We start from the raw sequence: 11,004 nt of genomic DNA, 5'->3' as shown, positions 1-11,004 counted from the left end.
CCAATCAAGACAACTGTTTAATGTAAAAAAGGTAAAATGCTCACTTTCTGGGTCTCAGGAGGATATCTGTAAGATTAATCTGAGAGAATGAAAATTCAAACCCCATATTAATATTAAAAATGTTAACTAATGAACCGTCTTTCCCTACACATTAGAAATACATCATGATGCAAATCAATATTGATGAAAAACACAGTTGCTATGGTAGAAAATACAGTTTTTACAGTATTGCCCAGCCTTAGTCTGAGACGCTTGTGTGCTTTTGTGTAATTGGTGTTTCAGTCGGTTTGTGTTTGGAGCTAGTCATTTGTCGATACATCATACACTGTAATTATACTTTTCTTTTTTCTTTTGTTCAGACATGGTATAGTTGGAGATGTTACCTGCTTGAAAGTTTCTTCGACTATACCTTGTCTGAACAAAAGAAAAAAGAAAAGTATAATTAACAGAAGACAAACTGAACGTCATTAGCCACATCATACCCTGTCCAGCCCAAAAAACAGTCAAACACTAGTATCTTATTGGACCACCTTCAGCTGTGATTACGGCTTGCATCGGCGGTGGCATCATTTCGATCCAGAGGTGCATTATTTTTTTAGCCAAGATCTTTTATGGACGATGGGAAAGTCGAACCACTGCACAAAGTCTTGCCCATCCCATTCCACAGAGTCTCTGTAGTGTTCAGGTCTGGACTCTGTGGAGGCCAGTCCATGCTCAGTGAACCACTGGTTCCCAGTTTGAGCCTGATGAATCCTGGCGTTGTCATTTTGGAACAGTGTGTCGTTCAGTATATTCAGGTTCTGCTGACTTCATTCTGTGGGCAGATAATGTTACTGAACCTAGATCTGACCAACTGAACCAACCCCAGACCATAAGACCACCCCCACAGGCTTGTACTGTAGGCACTAGGCATGATGGGTAACCACTTCATCTGCCTCTCTTCTCACCCTGATAAGCATCCATCACTGTGGAACAGGGTCAGTCTGGACTCCTCAGACCACATGACCTTCTTCCATTGCTTCAGAGTCCAGTCTTTATGCTTCCTAGCAAACTGAAGCCTTTTTTTCTGATTAACCTCACAGATAAGTGGTTTTCTTAAGGCTACACAGCTGTTTAGTTTAATCCCTTGAGTTCTACTGTTGGTTTTTTTTTTAATGGTTTTATTTCACCAGATGTCTAAGTGATTGCCCATCACAATCATTCAAGATTTTTTCCAACCACATTTCTTCCTCGAGATAATTTTCACTTGTTCCATTGGCAGATTTTTTGCATGAATTAAGCAAAAAAAAATGTTTAACTAGAAAAGCACTTGGAGAGTGCAGACCTCCGACACCCCCCCAATCACCACCAAAATTTAATCATTTATTCCTTGTGTCAGTATCAACATTTCCTGAAAATTTCATCCAAATCCCTCCATAACTTTTTGAGTTATCTTGCTAACAGACAAACAAACAAACAAACCCTGATGAAAACATAACCTCCATTGTTCCTTGGCAGAGATAATTAAGCAAAAAAAAAATAATCTTGAATTAAGCAAGAAAAATCTCGAAGGAAGCAAAAAAATCTTGAATGAAGCAAAAAAAAATCTTGAAATAAGCAAAAAAAAAAATAAAAATCGTGAATTAGGCAAAAAAAAAAAATCTGCCAATGGAACAAGTGAAAATTATCTTGGTAAGATTTCTTGAAATAATATTTTCCAGATCTATTGTCTAAAAATAAGTTTTTATATCTCACTGAAAAGTTCCTCTTTAGGTGATTCTGTCTTTTTTTAAGTGTGATGAGATATTTTGACTAGAAATGAGAAAAATACACTTGGTAAGACTGCGATTTTTGCAGTGCATAAGCTCTGGTTGAATCTCAGTGCAGAGGCTGGGAAATATATACAGTGTCCCAAAAAAATGTATACACACTTTAAATAATTGTAAAGTAGGTGTTTATTAAAATTCATTTAATTTTCAAAATGTAATAGAATATACAAACATAATTTTGTTTTTTCGTCACCGCCTGTTCTCAAACTGACGTCCGTTCTGGTGCAAACACTGCTGACAACGCCAAGCAATGGAATCGCACACATCGCAAAACAATTCCCCTGATATTTGTGTGCATTCACGTTCAATGGCTGCTCTCAATTCAGCGACTGTTGCAGGTCTCGTAGCGTAGACTTTGTCTTTTAGGTATTCCCAATAAAACAGTTCCATCAGCTTCAAACTTCTCTGTAATTCGAGTGATGGTAACTCACATTGGTTGTTCTTTTTGAAAGTCCTTCTTAAATTGTCTTTGCACTTCAACTGCGTTTTCACACTTCCAGTAGCATTTTAGAGTGAATTTCCTTTTTTCAAAGTTTAGTCTGGCTACCATCATTAACCCTTTCATGCAAGAATTATTAGAACCTTTTGTCGAGATCTTTTCTTGAGTGTTTTTATTCCTCATTAGGCATGAAAAAACAATGCAATTGAGTTTTGTTTTTTTTTTCATGAATTTACAAAAATGTCCACTTGCATTTTATTCTTGAAGCACAGAAACATGTATTTAAAACCCGATATCAGAAAGTGATATGAAAACAATGACATAAAAACATTTTTATTGCTACTAATCTGATGTTTTCCCACATTTTAACATACTCTAATACTAGTTAGGACTCACTGGATTGATTGATTTGATTGTTTGATGTATTTATTTCGAATATGAATGACAAAACAGAAGAAAATAAATAAACAAAACACTTACACATAAGACATATAATACATATTTGAAAAGGAGTGAGAAGAAGCATAACTTATAAAATCCCACTCCTCTTTAAATAATTAATAACAGTAATAATCTTCCTAGTTCATGGAGATAATATACAAAAAAAAAAAAAAAAAACCTGTTAATTACAATCTAATAATTAACAATTGATTTAAAGTCAAACATGTTACTGCAGATCAGATTTATCAAGAACAGCAAAGTTACAGCAATGGTATGAATGGCAGTGGTTCGCAATCTTTTTCTGTCAGGCCCCCCTTTGGAGGACGAAAAAATCTCCAGCCCCCACCCCCCACCCCCCAGCAACATTGTAACAGTGGTGCAATTCTAACTTTTATTGAAAGAAACGTCAGTATTCTAACAATACTTTTTGCTTTTCCTTGAATAATTTGTTGTTCAAATTAAAAATAACTTAGATTTTTGCTTGAACAATACAAAAAAACTCAACCAGACTGCTCCGAGACAATTCATTCATTATCTGAACGTGCTTTAACCTCACTAGAGTCATGGGGGTCGCTTGGAGCCTATCCCACCTAACCTATTTTTCCAAATAAAAATTGGAAATGCACAATTATCTTACAACTATGACAATAAAGTTACTTTTTTTTAGAACAACAAACAAATTTTGGTAATAAAGATGAACATTTTAACAATATCAGTGGCTGCAATGAGCCTGTTTCCATTGCACATCTCATAAACATTTAAGTGCAAACTGTACAAACTGTGCAAAAACACAAACATTCCACATGTGTCTTTTCCAGTCCAGTCCTTGTCCGTTGTCCAAACCTAAACTCTTTGTCTAGTTTCATGACAGATCGCCATGGCAGTAGATTTGTTTGTTGTACGTCCCTAAAATGAGTCCAAGGTGTTCCAACACTAAAACATCAGTTCCACCTGCTACATGTTCTAACCTGAAGGAGAAAAATAAAACAAACACCCAGGAGAGATCCCATGCCCCCCTGGCACACCTTTCGCGCCCCCCACACTTTGAGAAACACTGGTGTATGGGATGGTGCGTAAGTGTCCACTGTGTCGGCTGATTATGAAACTAAAACAACAAAACCTGTGAATATGTAAGGGTCATTCCACCTCAATTCAATGGGTTTAGAAAAAAATTCCTGCTCGACCATCTTGGATTTGCTTCAAATTTTTACCATGTGAAGTTCAACCATGAAAACTAGCCCAGCCAAAATTTCAGACCGATATATCAAATGTATCCAAAGAAAAAAATTCTTGAAGGTACCCCCCCCCCTTGCCGTTTTTGGTGCATTTCGCGATCGTCTTAAAATGCAGCAAAGTTTAAAGTGCAATATCTCAGTAAGTTTTCTAGCTAAATGCATGAAATTTTCAGTAAAGGAAGACTACCACATATAGATTGCATATGTCTATTCTCAATAACATAGTCTTTATTGGGACTGTGGTATGACCTTGTGAAATTTGGAAAATAAACTTGAAACTTTTACAAACCCCTATATTTACTGACCGATTAAACACAAACCAAAAATGATATATTGCAAATCATTACACATCCTTTTACATAACTATCTAGAGTAATCAGATCAGCATTTATTAATGGGTATGATCCTTTTTTGTTGTTGTTTTTGTCATATTAAAATCGCAAAATAATATTTTTTATTAATTTTCACTTTCAAATACCACAGGTATGACAAGGGGTACCAACCAAAAGAACTTTTTTTTCTGAAAGACCATCACATATGCTTACAAAATGTAAAATTTCATGATGGTTCTAGGATTCTAACCTAAATGCACCAAAAACGGCAAGAGGGGTACCGTGTTCATGAATTTTTTTCTTCAAATGTATTTGATATATCAGTCTGAAATTTTGGCTGAGGTGTTTTTTAGTGTTGAACTTTATATGGTAAAAAATTTCAAGCAAATCTAAGATGGTCGAGCAGGAGGCACTTGTTGAATTGAGGTGGTAAGAGAACAGCTGGAGAATAACTGTCCACTGGAGTGAACACTATGCGTGAAAGGGTTAATTCCATTGGGTTTAATGTGCAAAGAAAAAACAAACAATTGCTTTATCAGCTGCTAAAGTGTGTATACATTTTTTTGGGACACCCTGTATGTGTGCTGAAACTTTAAGACTAGTGGTGACCTGAGCCTTTTGTACATCCTGCACATGTAAATAAATCATAGAAACAGCTCATTATCTTAAAAATGAAGTGAATTCTTGTCAACAAATGACCAGCCTCCAAAACAACCCAGACCAAGGTCATGAAAACACATGAGCACATGTCGTAAATCTTACATAGCGGACCTTTTTGAATTTTAACTTCATTTTCTGGACACCACACTCTTCTGTCCATCATTTCAGAATTTTTCACAGCAGTATTATATTATATTATATTATTTAAGAAAATCCACCAGAATGACTAGAGTGACTGTGAAAAACCCCAGTCCTCTGTTAGACTTGCTCTATCACACAAAAACAACCAAATGTACAAGGAATACAGTTGCCAACAAATACGAACGTTTACTTGAAGAACTCTGTTTTGAAGATAAGCTTTTACATTCTAATAATTTATGTTAAGGCAAGTGAGCAATTCCATAAACCAGCTTCTGCATTGTAAAAAGCAAAATGTATAATTCTTCTAGTACTATTATCAGTGTCTGTAGAGTTAATTTATCCCGTGAATATGGGATGTTTCAAAATTACTCCTGGCTGTATTCTAACTTGAATTATTCTGTAGTCGAAACCTGTGCTTTTTGTATAATTTGAATTAATCTTTCTAATGACGTATACAGATAGATGAGAAACTAAAAGTCTCACATAGCAGCAGCAGTGGGTCGTAGTTTATTATTATAATTTTTTGTGTCATCGCTCTCACACAGTCTGTAACTTAGGCTTCCTCATCGCCACCCTCACTTTGGAGATGTATTTGATTCTTTTCTATTTTGACTTTTTCTAACTCATAATGTTACAATGCACTGATAACTTTATCTTGCAGAACACTGTTGAGTAATGAAACGTTCCAGTTGCCTAACTCTTTAGTGTGCTTTTCTTCCTCTAACACTTTGGATGTTTATTGTTTTAATAAAAAAAAAACAAAAAAAAAACAATGACTTTCGTTCATTCTCAGTGTCCTTTTTATAACCAGCTTTAATAGTTCCATCAAACAATGGGATATAAAAAAAAAAAATTGGTATATTTATCTGTATTTGTGTGTTTTATTCATATGGATGCATCCTGCTTATAAAGCTGCCAAAAAGCGGACAACGTCTGGAAAATTTGTCATGTCATTTTTAAGTGCGTATACACTGTTCCTACCTGTTATCCTGTAAAATATGATCAACACAAGTCAAATTCACACTTTTTTATTAGTGCCTTTGCTGTAACATTACTGCAGTTGTCAATTCAGTCTTTATATTGTCTTGATATGTGCAACCCAGGGTAACACTGCCTCAGAGGATCAACGACGAAAAAAGTGTCTTGAACTAAAGTCACTGGTGAATGAAATATTTGATAGTTTATTTATAGTACAAATATTGCCGAAATCATTCTGTTGAGGTAAGACGGCGAGTCATTTTTTTGGTGAACTCGGCTCATGGAAACACCTATTTTATCTAATTTAAGATGATTACTTGTAAATTAGAGTAGTTGCATTATCTGCATGCTCACGTTGTTGAAACAGCAAAGTTTAACTGTCTATAGTGTATGCAGTCCCTCCAGGATTTCGCAGGATTTTTTTTTTTTATTATTGTGACCTAAAATGTCTGATTTTGTGGCAGCTTTTCCAAAAATTGCAGTGAAAGTTGCAATGATTTGAGGCTTCTTTTATTAAAGTCACAGGAACATGGGCATTTGCAAATGACCTAGAACAGTTTTTTTTGTGTTTTTAGCCTTAAAAAGCACCAGGAAGTAATGATTTTAAACAAAACAGGCTTTTTTTCATTCATTCATTCATTCATTCATTCATTTGTTTTAAGCAGAAGAAACATTTAAACATTTTTTGTGTACAAGGAACTAATATCAGAGCAAATACATTAATAAAGATGATCAAGACAAAATAACAATTGCCATGTACACTAGTAATAACAAAATAAATTCAATCTGTACTGCTCAAAAAGGAGTGGGAAGAAGAAAACTGATTAAATCCCACCCCCATCTCACATTTATACAACACAACACATGACTTTGGCTTCCTTAATGATATAGTAGTATATTTAGGGTTAGGGTTAGATGGGTTACACGCACACACACACACACACACACAGGTCAGCCAAACTTGGGTTGCTTTCTATCTAACACATAAGAGTAAACATTAATATTAACACCAAGTTTAATGACTATTTTCGTTTGTGAGCTTGTTTTTTAACTCCACACACAGACTTGCACTCACACTCCCTCATGCACACACACACACACACACACACGCACACACACACACACACACACACACACGCACACGCACAATCCACAGACAGGAAAGCATGCCTCCACAGGTTCTTTCTTCTTCTCTTCTATTGCCTTACAGAGTATATCTGCGCTAACCTTGACCCTTTCAGCTCCTGCTGTTGTTCTGGATCCAACAGCCTCTGTCGTTGGGACTTGTCTGGTCTTTCCTCTTCCAGTTTCAGCCGTTCTCCTGCATATTTTGTGGTTTAAAAGTGTCTGTGGAGCGGCTACTTTCGTTCGTGTTCCACCACAATATTGCAGACAGTGCAGAACAGTATACTTTCGCTTTTGTGTAACACATCTGGAAACTGACTTGCACGAACTTTAGCAGTGATATTTGTCGGTAAATATGAGTGTTTTGAATCGCACATGTCTTCATCTTCTCAACCGTCAACAAGGAAGTGAGTATGATGACGTACATGTCACGTAGACAGGGGTGGGCAAAAGGGGGCTAAGGTGATTAGTCAAATTTGCGGAAAATTCGCGGTGATTGGATGAAATTCCATTAATAGTTGCAATCGCAACATCGCAAATTCCTAGAGGGACTGTATATGTTTTCACTTAAATGTTAATGAAGACTTTTTTGACACACGAAGACATTTTTATATTTGAGTTTTGTGCAAATTCAACAAATACTGTGTGTACACCTAAAAGTAATAAACATCCTACTTCTCCAATAATTTACCAACATTGGTGATGTTTATTTTTATTTTTTTTAACAAGGAAAATCCCATGACTTAATGCTTATTTTTCCACATTTCTCTCCAGCTCAAATACTGTAACAAGTGTTTCAATCAGAATAAAGTTGACCTCTTCAGTTGTTCTGCAGTGATTTAACCCATAAAGACCCAAACATCCACAGGTGGCCAAAATCATCTACTGATCTAAACTCTTTAATACCTGTTGATCCACTAATTCTATCAATATGTGTAAATAATTGTTGTAAAATGCAGTTTATCATCCTTTCATGGTCACCACATATGACCCATTTGGACGTTCAGAGGCTCTGTCGTTACCGTGGAAACACTGTCATCTTCTACAACATTAATTCACCAGTAAAACCCATGGAGTTGGATCAATGACAGTGGATGGACACACTTGTTTTATGTTTAGTTAATGATATATTTAGCTGAAAAATGATTTATTTTTTATTTTTTTTTTTTTTTCAGTTTTCTCTGTTTTGATCCAATAACCTCTGAATTTACTCAGGGTTTTCATGAACATCTAAATTAAGTATAGGAAAGTAAACATATAAACATAGTAAAATACATGATTTACAGTGAAAAGTGAAAAATACATTGGATAATATTATGATAAATCACTTAAGAAAGGTTAAATGGAGAGAAAAATTAATTTGGGAACTGTCACAAAATTAGCACTGGGTTTTTATGAGTAGAGCTGGATCAATGACAGTGGATGGAGATACTTGTTTTATCTTCAGTTAATTATATATTTTACTGAAATAGTTACTTTTTCTTCAGTTTGCTCTGTTTTTGATATAATAACCTTCAACTTTAATCAGAATTTTGATAAACATCTATATGATCAGTGAATTAAATGTAGGAAATCTACTTGATTTCCACATAAAAATACAAAATACAGAGGAGAATATTAGAAAAAAAATATGATAAATCAATTAAGAAAGTTTAAAAATAGAGAGAAAATTAGCTCTGGGGCTTTATGGGTTAAAGATATATTTTTACCTGCTACAGAATCGTCAATTCAAACAATCAATTCAGTAATCAATAACTCATTACTGATAAGACGGAGTATAGAATTGTGTTTTTATGTGGACCATCAGTGCAGGTCTGAGCATATACTGCCCCCATGTGGTGAACAGTGGAGCTTCAGTCTGCAGCAGTAATCTAATTAATTGAAGAAACGCTTATTAAACTCACTTTTTTGAGAATTTATGTGCACGTATGCCTTTGTGTGTGAGTTTTTATGCCTCATGTCTGTCTATCCCAGTCATGTAAATGTGATATCTCAGAAACATCCTTTTTCTCTAAAGCATTCCTTTGGACTCACATATGAACTGATCTGAATTACAGTCGCGGAAAAAATTATTAGACCATCAAAAGTCATAAAAAAAAATGGTTATGCAATTAAGTACTAACTTCTGTGTGTCTCATGTGACTAAAACAGACAGAAAAGAAAACATGGAATGCCTAAAAGCACTGTTTTTGTCAGTACAATGCCATAGATCAGGGGTGTCAAACATGCGGCCCGGGGGCCAAAACCGGCCCGCTAAAGGTTCTAGTGAGGCCTGTGGGGTGAATTTGCAAAGCGCAAAAATTACACTTAAGATATTCACAATCAAGGATGTCGGACTCATTTTAGTTCAGGTTCCACATACAGACCAATATGATCGCAACTAAAATAATAGCATAATAACCTATAAGTAATGACTCCAATTTTTTTAGTTTAATGTGAAAAATATAATATTGCATTACACCTCTAAATAATGACAACTCCAAATGTTTCTCTGTTTTAGTGTAAAAAGTTACATTAAATTATGAAACTATTAATATTTACAAACTATCCTGAATGTGAAAAACCTGAAACCTGAAAAGTGAAATTTTAACATTATTCTTCCTGTTATTAAATATTTTGTGCCTTTGTAGATCCAATCTGTAATATGCGTGTATAAGTGGTAAGTTGAGGTGTAACAATGTTAAAATTGCACTGATTTTTTTCAAGAAATTTCCGTTTTTTTTCAGGTTATTCACATCTTTTTTTTTTTTTTTTTTTTTGATAGTTTGTAAATGTACATATTTTCATAATTTAATTTTGATTGCGCCAAAACAAAGAGAAAAATTTGGAGTTGTCATTATTTACAGGTTGTTATGGTGTTGTTTTACTGGTCCGGCCCACTGGAGATCAATATGGGCTTAATGTGGCCCCTGAACTAAAATGAGTTTGACACCCCTGCCATAGATATTAATGTAAGAACTGAAGTGGTTTTGGTTATTATCAAGAAAACATGGAAAATGTTCTAGATATTAGCTCTGAAATTAAACTCTTATGAGCTATTTTTGTTGTTATCATTATCTTTGTCCAAACAAATGTACCTTTAGTTGTACCTGGCATTAAAATGAACAAGAAATTGAAGAAAACAAGGGTGGTCTAATAATTTTTTCCATAACTGTAATTTGTCCAATGTCACTATGATCTCACAAATCACATTTTTACTGTAATCCATGAATCCAATTTCACACCAGTGAGTATGGCACTAAAATTATAATACGTTGACAGTACATTTCCAAAAGTCAGCTTCATTATGACAGTATGATACTATATAAAAACACTTAAAGTGATGGTGAATTATCAGTCAGCACATACATGAATACAGCAGGGTTCCTGCGGGGTCTGAAAAAGTCTTGAGTTTAAAAATCTGCATTTAAAACCTTAAATCACAGGTGTCAAACACGCGGCCCGGGGGCCAAATCCGGCCCACCAAAGGGTCCAATCCGGCCCTTGGGATGAATTTGTGAAATATAAAAATTACATTGAAGATATTAACAATTAAGGATGTTCAATCTAAAGTGGGTCAGACCAGTAAAATACTATCATAATAACCTATAAATAATGAAAAGAAGCTATTTTTTGTTTTTGTTTTAGGGTCAAAAAAGTAAAATTACTCAAAAATGTTTACCTGTACAGACTAGCCTTTCACAAAAAAATATGAACAACCTAAACCAGGTGTGTCAAACTCATTTTAGTTCAGGGGCCATATTCAGCAAAATTTGATCTGAAGTGGGCCAGACCAGAAAAATAATAACATAATAACCTATAAATAATGACAACTCCAAATTTTTGTCTTTCTTTTAGTGCAAAAA

The 11,004-nt window shown here is 34.8% G+C and overlaps 1 long non-coding RNA gene across 1 annotated transcript; it reads left to right on the top strand.

Annotated features, from left to right (window-relative positions):
* Positions 1–4,716: 4,716 nt before the first annotated feature.
* On the top strand, positions 4,717–7,853 carry LOC115414368 (uncharacterized). Its single transcript, XR_003934610.1, has 2 exons — positions 4,717–6,420; positions 7,706–7,853. It is a non-coding gene; the product is annotated as an uncharacterized LOC115414368 (long non-coding RNA).
* Positions 7,854–11,004: the final 3,151 nt, after the last annotated feature.

Source organism: Sphaeramia orbicularis, chromosome 22 (assembly GCF_902148855.1).
Source record: "Sphaeramia orbicularis chromosome 22, fSphaOr1.1, whole genome shotgun sequence".
Taxonomy (NCBI): domain Eukaryota; kingdom Metazoa; phylum Chordata; class Actinopteri; order Kurtiformes; family Apogonidae; genus Sphaeramia; species Sphaeramia orbicularis.
The sequence above is the reverse complement of the archived record's forward strand: the minus strand, read 5'-3'. Positions and strand labels throughout refer to the sequence as shown.